Source organism: Gastrolobium bilobum, unplaced genomic scaffold (genome assembly GCF_033153095.1).
Source record: "Gastrolobium bilobum isolate Gb01-03AN ecotype WA unplaced genomic scaffold, APGP_CSIRO_Gbil_v1 utg2833, whole genome shotgun sequence".
Taxonomy (NCBI): Eukaryota; Viridiplantae; Streptophyta; class Magnoliopsida; order Fabales; family Fabaceae; genus Gastrolobium; species Gastrolobium bilobum.
Window position 1 is genome coordinate 152,274 of NW_026899149.1, and position 14,569 is coordinate 166,842.

Here is a 14,569-nt window from a genome sequence, read left to right on the forward strand (position 1 = left end):
ATCAATCTCTTTTATAGAATAAGCAAGGATTTTGGGTTTGATCCAGGAGCAGAGCATTATGCTTCCATGGTTGATCTTTTGGGTCGTGCTGGTTAGGGGGTGGCAATTTGGGTTGACCCGTCCCACCACCAACCCGCCAAAAACGGTGCGGGGGGTTGACCAGTCAAAAAATATGGGTTGTAAAAATGAACCCACCCCGTTTTATGATGGGTTGGCGGGTCAACCCACCAACCCGTCAATTAAAAAAAATTTAATTAAAATTCAAAAATAAATTATATTTTATGAATTTTTTTAATTATTTTATTTTATTTCACACTTCTCTATATTTTTTTTAGTCTCAATCTTAAATGTATACTAATATTTGTCAAACATTCTTTAGGAATTTATAAATTGATAACATTTGTCATAAATAAAATTGTTATTCTTTATTTTTTCTAGAAAATACTAAGATAAAAAAAATTGAATATCACAAAAATTTAAGTACTAATGAAATACTACCTAATTGTAAAAAAATAAAAAAAATAATAAAAAATTTAAAACCCGGCGGGTTGAACCCGTTTTGACCCACTTCTAGGCGGGGCGGGTTGAGGTGGGTTGGTGGGTTAAAAATCTCAACCCAACCCGCCCCATTTTGACGGGTTGACGGGTTGACCTGCCGGGCTCAACCCATATTGCCACCCTTAATGCTGATCGCCTAAGTGAAGCTATGAAGTTCATTAATGAGATGCCGACGACGATAGCACACTGATTTTCTCGCAAAGTTAAATTTTTTCGAGAAAATATAAAATAGTTATATTTTTTGGACATCCTAATAGATATTTGGAAGAAGGGAATGGATTCACTTACCACCAAAATAGTTTATTTTGTCACATTTATTAATTAATTAATTATTAATTCACAATAAATTATAACCGTTAGATTGACAGAAATTAACGGTGATTAAATTTATTGTAAGAGTTGATGGTAAATATATCCTACCCCAACAAAGAATTATATAAATCTTTATTACAAGGTATTTTTATAAAAAATATTTTATTTTATCCTATCTAATATTATACAGTGCATTATCAAATATTGAATAATATTATCTTATACAATATGTTATCTTACATGATACTATGCAAAGTTGTATGACCAATGTCATTTACACCCCTACTTATAACATGATACTTTTGCTATATTAGTAAGTAAAGCGAACAAAAACTTTATGCTTTAGAATTTAATTTCTTTTTTTAAAGCGTTTTCAAGCTATATAAATGCGTCGGAGTATCATTTGGTTTGGGGTTAAGTGCCCGGCTCAAATTGTCCATTTGTATGCATCATTCATATAAAGTATTTTAATAACCGAAAAAGATTCATTCTTTTTTGCAAATTAAAATAAGAAAATTACATATTTTTTTTTGGATACAATAAGAAAATTACATTGAGTCATTCAAATCATTTTGAATACGTTTTGGTTATAAATTTTGTAATTAGCTAAAGTGTAGGCCTGATAATAAGAAAATATATTTTATTACTTACTTAAATTTAGACTTGTTTAAAAGGTCAAACTACATAGAACGGCATGTGAAACTGTCAAAATATAGCTACATGTGCTTACGTTCTATCTGCTAACTGTTTTTGTTTTTGTTTTTTGTTTATGTTTATCTATTCATGAGTACCAAACTTAGCATACCAATGAGAACATTAACAAGAAAGTATTTACCAATTTCATGAGATTTTTTTTCTCTGTCCCACAAAAATGGCTCACTTTGATAGATATGCTTGCGAGTTGCGCCGACTCCTTGGGAACTTAGCCATTCAGATAGAGAATAAGTAGGCAACCCAAAGAGAAGTGTATGGTTCAAAATCCTATATGGACCACCCAAAAAAGGTAGAAGCGGCCTTTCACCCTTTTTGGAAGGAACATTGCAAGTGCCCCGGAAAGATGCCTTGTTAGTTTGTCACAACCATTCATGCATGATAAAGTAGATACTTATTTCTAAGGATATGTCCCTAAACAACATGGTAGGCAGGGGAAAAAAGAAGGAAGAAATAAATGATAGAAGGCAATTTGCACCAAAAGGTAAGTAAAAACTAATTTTACGAATCAAATCATTATTTCCCTTTTTTATTTCTTTATTATAGTTTCTCTTATTGCTAATTAGTTAAGATTTTTTTTTTTAATTTTAAAATATATACGTAACATTATATAAAATCATCAAATAAATTGATTATTGTATTTTGATTAATATTAAACAATTTAAAACTTGTCCTAATTAATTTCGAAGGTTGTTCAATTGGCAATATAGTCTTAGGACGGACACACTTTCAAAAGAATACAGATTCAAATCTTGAAGAGGATTTTTCAGGACAAAGCTGGATAATTTTATGTTACTTGATTAAGGATTAGTCCAACACTTGTACTGATCTTTTTCCATGCACGAATTGTGCGAATATCCAAAGAATCTGGATTGCCCCAAAGTTATAATTAGGGTGCATGATAACTTTTTCGAAATCAGTTCTTTTTTAATTTTTGTTCTTGAGGACACGAATGTATAAGAAACTCGTTTATTAAAATCGATTTATTTTTTGGTTTCCAGATGAACCGATTTAATTTTTGTGCTGGAAAATAGAAAAAAAGAATCAAAAAATTTCTACTTTTTTGTTTCAAGGCACAAAATGAGAAACACTTGTCTCTCTCAATTACTCTCCACTACTACCATCATCACCACCACCATCATCCCAACACGATCACCACTACCATTGTCGTCGTTGTCATTGTAATGCATTCTTCACCACCACCACCACAATGTCACCATCACCACCACCTCCATCCATCACTACTTCACCACAGCCATATCACCATTATCACGGCCATCACCGCCATTACCATTATTGTCGCAGCTACTGTCGTCACCACCACCATCGTCTTTGTCATTGCCTTCACCACCGCCACCATTGCCACCGCTGCCACAACCACCAGTGCCATCATTACCGCCGTCGCCGTCAACACAATCACCATCGTCACAGCTACTACTATCACCACCACCACCACATCGTCTCCGCCGCCACCACCACTACCACCACCATCGTCGCAGTCGCTACTGTCACTACTGTGACCACCACCACCATGCCATCACCACCACCACTACTGCCGCAACCACTATCATTGCCACCATTACCACCACCACGTCGCCACCACCATACTATATGGAAAAGAAAGTGTAATCTGAAAAAAAATTATGCTTAATAGAAATTATATTTGATTATATTATTTGTTATGTTATGAAACACAATTCTTATTCTCAGAATAAAAATAGAAAATATTATCAAACATATTTTTTTTTCTCAAAAATTATTCCAAGACACAGAAATAGAAAATAATTATTTCTTTTCAGAAACAGTACCAGAGAACAGAATGATTGTCTTACACAGCCTAAGGTATATGATAATTTAAGATAATAATATCACATTATTAATTATTTTTAAAATTAATTGAAGTAAAAAATATTTATTTAAAACTATTTTGTTATAATACATAGTTCTTTAAAAATTTTATAACTAATTTTAAATTTATTATAAATGACATTATAATTCTAATTAAGAGTGTCGTATTATTTGAGGGGAAATATTAATATTTTCTTGAATAACTATAGCATTACTATTTTGTTTTAAATTAGTTTTATTTTATCCACCAAATTTTTTTTAGCATGGAGTATTACGTTCGTGTGACAGGTGCAGATCATGCCTTTCTGGGCTATTTTGGATTAAAAATAAATATATAAGCAACTTAATGTTTAAAATTATCCTTTAATCTTAAATTCATTTATGTAGATCAATTAATTTTGAATTTTATCAAAATAGAATTAATTTAGTTACTTTCAGGGACTTATATAATACATAAAAAAAAAATAGATTAAGGTAATATGAATTCTATAAATTTATAAGTTAATATATGCACGTATATAAATTTAAAAAGTTAACTTATAATTATAAGTAAATTTAAAAACTAATTAGAAATGAAGAAGAATTTAAAAGTAAAGGATCCAATGTTGAATTTCCATTTTTTTTTTATTTCTAGAGACTTTCAACCTTTTGAAGAACAAACCGGCCCTTCCAGGTTCATCACGAGGGGCAAACAATAGCTTGACATTTCCTATGAAAGAGATCTCTCGACAAAGTTGAATTGAATTCCTTTCTTAAATTTTGAAAATAACTTCTTCATAAAAATGTTAATGTATTTAGTTTGGTTTGAGAATCAAAGGTTATCTCACACTAAATTCCATACACCACTTGGAAATCAAAACATATAGTATTTCTCAGTAACTCATAAAATAGTCAAGTTCAATTTCGAATTATTCAATTGATATTGCTATTTCAAATTATATTAAAAAATTAAATGAATACGTTCAAAAAGTATTATCAATGAGAATAAAATGATAAAAGCAATTATAATGCATCTTCAAAGCCTAAATTACTTATGTAATATCAAATTATTGAGTTTATAGAAGTTAAAGGAAATTAAAAAATAACAAAATTAAATGTATTATCCAATAATGATAAATATGAAAAAGTCAAAAACAATAATATCATGTTTAATATACAAAAAATGTGACGTGTATATATTTTGAAAAATAAATTTTCATGGTATAATGTTTTAATTTTTTTAAAGTTACGTTTCATAGCTTAATTATGACAAAGCAATAAAAATTAGTTTTTTTAAAAAATTCACATTATATTTTTTCAAGAAAACTTATTCAATTATATTAAAACTTTCAGGCATGTTTTTTCAATGAATTTAAAAAAAAAAAAAAAAAAAGAAACAACATACAACGAGTCATTGACTCAAAAGCTCTAAAACAAGTCGTCATATAATAAATAAAACCATACCAACTTATATTTAAACCAAATTTTTTCAACCAAAGCATTGAAAAATTAATAGAAAAATTAATTTTACCAGCATATTTTTGTTTGAACAGTAAATTAAAGCTCTAACAGTTAATTTGAACTTAACTGGTAAAAGCTTAACATATTTTTTGAAATTGAATGTTTTCTCCTATTTTAAATTGCAAGAATAAAAAAAAAAACCCGATTTGAAAATTTTCAGTTAATAGAAAAATTAATAGAGCTTAACTGTTAGCAATCATAAGCTTTTACCAGCAACATGTTAACAATAGATTCCCTTTTATCTATTTTCGGTTTGAACTTATGTCCAGAATTAACTGTTGATAAACATTTTAGTATATGACATGTAGGGCGTAAATAGGTCAAACGACCTGAAATTAGGTTTGCCTTAATTTATTTAATAAAATAAAATAAATTTTAAAAACTTAATTAGAAAATACGTCATAGGTCCCGTTTTAAAAAACCTGACCTAAAAATTTATTGGGCTGTCTATATTATATTTTTTATTAAAAAAATAATTACTTAAATATTTTTAAATAATAATACTTTTATTTTTTTCTAATTCTTAAAGACCTAATAAGCTTGAACAAAATAACATGTCTAAACTCGATTTTTTTATTTTTAAATATAAGTCAATTTAGGCCTATAAATTAACTTACACTAGACTAAAATGTCAAGTCATGCTCAAAATATTTTAGGGTTTAGTATTTGTCTTTTTAAAAAATATATATTTAAGAGAGAGAGAAAGATACAAGCAATGAAAATTATGAGAGAGAAAGATACAAGCAATAAAAATCATGAGAGAGAAAGTGGGTGTTTTTGTTTTAATTTAAATTTTAAATAAAAAATACTAGGTTGTGTCTTTCTCTCACTTAAAATGACACAATTCTATGTCCTTTAAAAGGACAAATACTTTTTCCAATATTTTATATACATATTGTTTATTTAAGCCAAAGTCCAATTTAGTCTATTTAGCCCCTAATGACATGAGTCTTAGTTGTTTCAACAAGTGACAATTGTTGCGGACTCGACAAATGCACCCGTCATATAAGTAATAAAGTGTAATGGGTAAAAGTATCATTCGCACGAGAATTAGATTTCAATCACTAATTCACTATTTATACTTAAGTTGAAAAATCGGTCTAGTTGAATGAAATTTAAATTCAAACATAAAGCAGAAGGATAATGAGCAAGAAACTTGACAATCAAGAAACGTAGTTAGGATTTCTATTTTCCTCAATCTTCTTTTTATATTATGAATTAAAACTTTTAATTGAACGTCCTTTTCACATCGCAAATCAATTCCTCTGAATTTATTAAGACTCAGTCCATATCCTAATTTTTTACTCTATTTAAAAAATCATAGTTTCTCAATTGTTCCACAAAGAAAATAAACATTAAACATAAGAATCATAAAGATTGCACAACCCTTGTATCTATCCCTAGAATCATAAGAATTGTTATGAATTTACCACACACGATTCATGTACCAACATCCCTATTATCATACATTCTCCCTAGACCAATCTACAAGATCAAACTCAGAGGCATGAAAAAAAGATAAACTCATTCAATATAGAAAGAAAATTTGACATTAAAGATTATTCGTAACATAAATTTTTGATTGGATTCCATCTAACCCTAACTACAAAAGAAAACTAGCCTGACATAGTGGAATCAAGAACACAAGAAATTAAGAAAGCTTCCCCAAACTCCATTAATGGTGTGATGACGTGGTGAATCTTCTACGTTCCCAGCCTAATCTTGCCTCCGACTCATCTCCAGCTCTCAAAAGCATGAAAGATGCGCTTCTCCGGTGAAAATTATACCTCCAGTGTCAAGATCTATCAAGAACTCATGAAGAACAACTTAAATAGGTTAGGAATATTTGTTTTAGGTGAAATCCACATAAATTGAGTCACAATCGGGCTTTAAAACCCGCAAATGCACTATTTTGGTAGTAAAAATATGGTTTCATAGTTTGGACATAACTTGAGCTATACTCGTCCAATTTTCATACTATTGATTAGATAATATTGTGATTTTAGTCCTAAAAACACGAAAAACCATGACTTTATCAACAATTTTTATAGTTATTGTATACAGAAAATCGTGTTTTGGTCGATCCATTTTTAAATTCATATTGGGTTATGTGTCAATCCATAAACAAGAAATTGACACGCGTTAATTTTTTTACAAATTAATTTTTTTTTTTGGTAAGCTTTTTACAAATTATTATTGTTGTGCCATGTTAACTCACATAATAAATAACACATTTTTAGATTGACGATAAAAGTACAAAATACACAGCAAATTTGAAATTGACTCGTCTTTCCTAATAAATGGGGCAGGTCGTTTGTTGACTGTTCCCCTCAGTGACATCGTCACCTTCCTGCATGTGCCCACATCTTTTATGTCGTTGAGCTATAATGCACCGACACCAACACGGGACACGAAACGACACGACACTCCGACACGTTAATTATAAAAAATGCTAAATTTTGACATGCTGGGATACATTTTGATATTAAATAATAATTTTAATATATATAATATAGTTTACATTTAATACATATAGCAACTCATAATAAATCATATAATTAATCAAATATTCAAATTTCATAGCACAAATATTAAGAAAAATAATAGAACATTCCAAGAGTAACTTATATGCTCCCAAGCAAAATAGTTTGTACTTTCTGTTCCTGGTGCCTGGCTTGATATAGTTGAAAGCATAAGTTTGAAATCTATACGCCATCAATCCACGGCCCTCCAAAATATCTTCCACTACAAAGCCTAATACAGTAATACAAAAACTAAACAAGATAATGTAAATGTACTAAAAAAAACAAGATAACGTAAAGTTTGAAAATCGCATGTGGCGTTAGCTTGTTGTAAACCTTTTTAATGCGACCGACACATGTCCTTCGCCCGCAGAATTGTGCCCATGGTTCTTTGTTTCTTCGAAAAGCCATTTTAAACTTCTCAGATGCAAAATCCAACGAGAGCTTTTCTCTAGCACTTGTATTTCAGAAAGCAAGAAAGATAAAGATTATTTTCAGTATAAAAAAAATGCTACATTCAATTATAGGCATGAGTTTAAGGTACATGGGTAGGGTGTTATATCAAGCAGAGATGAGGCGAGAGGCGACGGAGATGACGAAGAAGAGAAGGAGTAGCAGCGTCCGAAGAAGAGAAGGAGTAGCAGCCTCCACCGTCCAGCGTGAAGACAAAACATAGGGTTCTAAATTTTTTAATTTTTATTAAATATTTTTCCTTTTTGTGTAAATTGTAATTTTTTTATTTTTACAAAAAATATCAAAATGTGTCCAAATACGTTGACCGCATGTCGAATTCGGTCAAAATCGCGTGTCCCCTAGTCAACGTGTCCTAAAAAATTGACCACGTGTCGGACGCGTGTCGAAATGTGTAGGTGTCGGACGCGTGTCTGAACGTGTCGATGTTCAACACGTGTCCGACACACCTTTTCCCCCAAAAAAACTGTGTCTGTGCTTCAGAGTCGTTGAGTATCAATATGTTTACATAAACTTTTATGATATTTTTATAGGTTCGTTTTTCTGCGGTCATTGCAGATAAGTTATCTGCAGTAAGCCCAATACAACGTTGTTTTGGGGCAGAAATTATAGTATTTTTGTAATTTTAATTATTTCAGGGTTATTATAGTCTTTATAATTATAATTTTTTAATTTTTCAATCTCAAAATGACGTCATTTTGGGAGTAAATGCAGAAATATTTTTCTGTATTTTTATACTTGTGAATAAGTATATTATATAATGAATGAAATATTAATTAATTTTAAAATAACTTGCCAAACATACTTTGAGGCAAAAATTAGTCTTACGTTAAAAAAATATGAGATCTCTTTACAAGCAAAGTTTTTCTTTTTAATTCTTCAACTCTAAAAAAAAATACATATATACTAAGCCAACAATTTTGAATTTTATATTGAACAAAATTTTTATTAATAATTAGTAATGATTATTAAGTAATAGACGCACTTAGCAAATATATGTCAAAATGGCAGTACGGTGTATGATGCATGCTATTTTTGACTATTAATTCCAAAACACATAGGAGTCATAATTTTGTAAGCATTCAACAACTCTAGAAAGATAAATGTTAATGGAAATATATAGTTTCTGATATTATATAAGATAAAATTATTTTATGTACACAAAATGATAGAGGTAACCTGAGAGAGGGGTTAACATTGGCGTCCCTCCCTAAATTTTAATTTTTTGATTATTTTATACATAAAATAATATTTTTTAATAATAATAAGCTATTAGTACTAATAATTATTCTCTCTTAGAAATATCTGTAACAGTCAGTAACGTATCTCCTATTAATCTTAATAATATATACTTACATTTTTAAAATTATTATTATAAAAAATTATGGATCTGCCAAAGTAGATGGGATTTATTTATTTTTAATTTTTATTATCTCTCTTCTCCTTAGTAGGTCCTATTTATATATATATATATATATATATATATATATATATGAGATAATTTTGTCTCATGTAATATAAGAAACTATATTTCTTTGTAATAATTATCATAATGATGCTTTATTGGACAAATTTATTTGTGAATCAGAAACCACGGAGAAATGGAATAGAATGTCCTAATGTAAAATGAAATGAAACTATTTTATTATTATTCAGATATTTTGTGATGAAAAAAATAAAAATTTTCTTATATTATTTAAGAAATAAAAGAATGATAAGAATATTAATAGTAATAAATTAATTTTGATTAATTCTACATATTTATCAAATTAAGAAAATAAATAGTGTTGGTTCTCCTTAATGAATATCGATATAATGCATTTTTCCGTAAAAAAAAAATAGTGTCATTTTTTCTTTATTTTACTGCTTTAAAATTAAAGCAAAGATTGGACCAACAAAATTTTCAAGTGATAATTAATTAATTTAATGGATTGAACTGTGATTGAACTTAATAATATTTTAAACTGTGATTGAACTTAATAATATTTTAATAAGAAACATAATCGCACGATTTATACAAATTAAATGTGCTAATTCAATCCAATTTTTAAAACATCGGTTAAAGGTGCAACCATTTAAGTTTCATATTAATTTTAATTGAATTACAAATCCTTTGTCTATCTCATTTCTCTTCAAATTTCATTTTATCACGGTTAAGGAAAAACTGAATGTGACTATGACGTCTAAGGTGACATGAGTTTCTGAATTGGTTCACTAATAGGCATAGCACAATAACTTTTTAGCAAATTATATTAAATACCTATAGGTAAAATTACACTCCACTCTATTAAATAAAGTTTATTGAATAAATGAATCAGTTGAAATTTACTACAATATTCTTCTTATTTCAACAGCTAACCGTAGTTCAGTTTTAGTATAACTTTGCAACTTATGTATGCTTGATAATAAAATCTAAATCGTTCGCCCTTATTCATTGGGCTATAATTGTTGCTTGTTGCGCGTCCAAACCAATGAGACTGGAAATTGATAGTTGTAATTGGGATCATTGAGTCTAGCATTATGTACGAGTCATAAGCCTTAACTTAGCATTATGTAGGAGTCATAAACCTTAACTTTGAGAGACTGAGCACATGGAGCACGAGACATTATTAGTCATATCAACACAATCAATGACTCTAAATGGTATTTGCATTTTTTAAGGGGATAGGTTATTATATATAGGGTGTGCATGGGTCAAGTCGGGTCAGGTTTTGTGCCGACTCGACCTAACTTGGTTTTTATAGGTCAGGTATTTTGACCCAACCTACTTTAATTTGATCCAAGTCAGGTCTGACTTGGTTTGGATTTTTTTGAACTAGTTCAGAACCGGATCGGATCTGACCTGACTTGGTTTCTGAAGTGGGTTTGACTTAGTTTCTGAAATGGGTCAAATCCGACCTGACCCGTTTTTGACTTGGTTTCGTCACAAAATTTTGTCAAAATTTTTACGTTACAAACGACAAAAATTTCTTCACAAAATTATTTTTTCGTCGGAATACTTTTTGTTGAAAAGCGACGGAATTTTTTCTCTAATGAAATTTTTTACGAAACTAAAATTTCTATCAAAATTTAGTTTCCGTCAAAAGTTTTGACGGAAATGTTTCCCCCATCAAATGTTTTAAACAAAAAAAGAATTCCGTCAAAAATTTTGATGGAATATTTTTCGTTCAAAATTTCGATAGGAATGTGTTCTGACGAAAATTTCGACGGAAATTGTTTTGAGAGAAATGTTTCATTCGAAACTTTCGACGAAATTTAGATTCTCTAAAGAATTTTGACAGAATATTTTTTTCGTCAAGATTTTTTATCAAAATATTTTTTGTCAAATTTTTTTGACAGAAATGTGTTCCGTTAAAATTTTTGATGGAAATATTTTTTATCAAAAAACTTGATGAAAATATTTAGTCAAAAATTTTCGATGGAAATGTGTTTCACTAAAAGTTTCGACGAAAATTTTTTTTTGTCAAAAAGTTTAACGAAAATGTTTTCGTTGAAAACTTTCGCCGAAATTTGAATTCTGTAAAGAATTTTGATGAAATTCTTTTCCTTCAGAAAATGTCGATGGAAATGTGTTTAGTCAAAAATTTTAATGAATATGTTTTTTTGTGAAATATTTTGACAAAATTTAGATTCCGTAAAAAAATTTGACAAAATTTTTTTTCCGTCAACTTTTTTTACAGTAATGTTTTTAGTCACAAATTTTGATGGAAAAATTTTTCGTCAAAAAATTTTGATGTAAATATTTTCCGTAAAAAATTTGACGTAATTGTTTTACGTTAAAACTTTTCTTTTAATGTAATTGTGATTTTTTTTCACATAATGTGTATGGGTCAAGTTTTGGGTCAATGAGTCATTATTAAAACAAGTCAGATCTAAAGCTGGCCCAAATAAAAGTGGGTCAATATTTAAACCCAGTTCAAAAAATAAAATAGGTATTTATGGGTCAGGTCAAGGTCAGATCAAGGGCAGGACAAGTGAATCAGTTTTTTTGCACATCTCTAAGTATATCTACATATTTGTTTTCGTCTATTTTTACCTACCATTCTAAAATATCATTAAATCAAAATCTTAACCAATCTTTATTTTTCTCTCTCCTCTTAAGATTCTGATCTAATAGTGTTAGAGAATGGTAAATAAAGGTAGACAAAAAAAAATGATAAGTAAAATAATTTATCTCTCTTTTAAGAGTGTTTTTCCTTTCATATATGGGAGAAAAGTTTTGGTGGATCAGAACCACCAAAATTTAGTGATCCCCCTTTAAAAAATGTGGGACATAAATAGAAATATAAAATGAAAGAAATGAGTAAAGTGAAATTTTTTTAATGGAAATACAAAGGGGATCACTAAATTTTGGTGATCCTGTCCACCAAATCTCCACGTATAGAGTTATCTTTTTTCTTTTTTTCTTTTTAAATATTTCAATCGGTTCATTGCTTTGCAACTAATCCGATTCGGGACGGGTCCAGGATTAAGGCTTTAAATCCCTCCCAAATGTGGTACTGGAGAGATTCGAACACATACTCTCGCCCCCACGTATAGAGTTATCTTTTGTAACTTCAAAAAACGTTATTTTGGAATTAAAAAAAAATTACATGATATTTTAGAGATTTTGTTTCTGTCTTTCAAATTTTCGTAAAAATGCCCAAGATATAGGTCTATATATAAAATGTCCAAGGTCTTAGAATATGTAAGTTCTGGCCTTCGACTGATATTGTTCAACATTTCCACAGAAAAATATTCTTATCATGGTTGAATGCAACAAATTACCATAAGATTTGAGTGATATTGTGAAATGCTGCTTATGCATAACTTTCTATTTTGCTAAATTTCTGGCAGCACTGACAGATTGGAGTAGACATTGAAGGCTTACTTTCTATACACGGGTAATGACCTTTCAATACACGGGTTATGATTTTCTTATAATTAAATCTCAATTAAATTAAGATCAGTACTATTTTATCTAATAAATTTTCATAATAAAAATCAAATTCATAACACAATAAATTCAAGTATAAGAAAGACAGTGGGAAGCAGCGAGGGGATTAAAACATAAATATTGATAAATGTTAAGATCTCAACAAATATTTCATGCAAAGAAATCATCATAATCTTTTAAAAGCATTAAATACAAACTATTCTCCTTAATATAGTTTCTATCATGCTTTCCAATTTCAATAGGATAGGCAGATAGAAGAAAATATATAAACAACATGTCTGCTTGCAAAGTGAAAACCCTTGTAGGGCCTTATTTTTCAATCCACTCCCCTCAAAAACAAATTTGATTCCCAAACAATTTGAACAACATCAAGTAACCAACATTAGTAATGATCAACATTCTTCATGAAGTTCCTTGGTTCAATGTTCAGGATCTTACCCTCTTTTCAAGGAACTAGTCTTTCCAATATTTGATGTAGTTCTAAACTTCTTCTTACCATGCCGAATAAATTCCGAAAATTGGTCATTTTGGTTTTCCATATTTTTAGGACCACTAGTACCATTATCCTCATCTGGTGCAGAGTTGCTCTGACCCCGACCAACATTTGACACGGTTCTGATTCTGTACTTAGCACGTTGAATGTACTCAGTGAAAGTGTCATTAAGATCTAGTTTTTTCTTATCTTGTTGCTCCAAGTGTTGCTTCCCAACACCATACTTTGGTTCAGGTTCAACCTTAGCAGCCACTTTGCCTGTTCTTTCTGATGCTCCAACATGAGGTGAAACAACTTTTGATGACTGACCATTCACTATTGAAATTGCTTTGTTTCCATTCCCTGTGGTTGTAGTTGTAGGGGTTGAGTAATCAAAGTTGATGGGGATTGCTCCTCCTTCTTCTGTATTAACCTTGATACGTTGAGGAAGGTGAGTGAGAGGTGGAAATGATGGAGAATTTGAACTAGTGATGGCAGGCCTAGGTTCTTGGATGTAATAGTGTTGCTTGATGCGATGAATGGCTCGAAAAGCAGGATTGCTTGCAAGTGTTTGACGAATTTTCCTGCATATAGAGAACCTTGAGGTGTTGTTTTTTTCCATAGAAAGTGGAGGGTATGGTACACAAACGAGTTTAAACTGAGAAGATTATTGGTTAAGTGCGACTTGCAAGAGCTGCCAGAGGCTTGTTTTATAGTACAATTTATCCGAGTGGGAAAAGGATAGTTGTAAAAAGACTTGGATAATTAAAAAAGAAATAGAAACATCTTTTGAATTGTGATCTTTGTAGAAGCCATCTGGGTAAGATTCCTATCAGCGACTAATGATAGAGTTTTTTTTTTTTTTTTTTCCAAATTTTCTTCGGTATGTGATGGCAAAGGATCAATTCTTTCTTGTCCCCTACTACTCTTGAAACTAATAAGTCACGTTTTGGCTTTTGTATCTCGTCATCTTGTTGCCACATTATGCTGATTAAAGGATATAATATATATATATATATATATTTATATATATATATATTTATATATATAGGCTTTAAAGTTTCTAAAGTGAACGTAGATAAGGTATTTACATTCGCTCCCAAAACGACATCGTTTTGGGTTGAAAAATTAAAAATTTATAATGAAAAAGACTATTATAACCCTGAAATAAATTATAATTACAAAAATATCTTGATTTTTGCCTCAAAACAACGTCGTTTTGGGCTCATTGTAGATAAG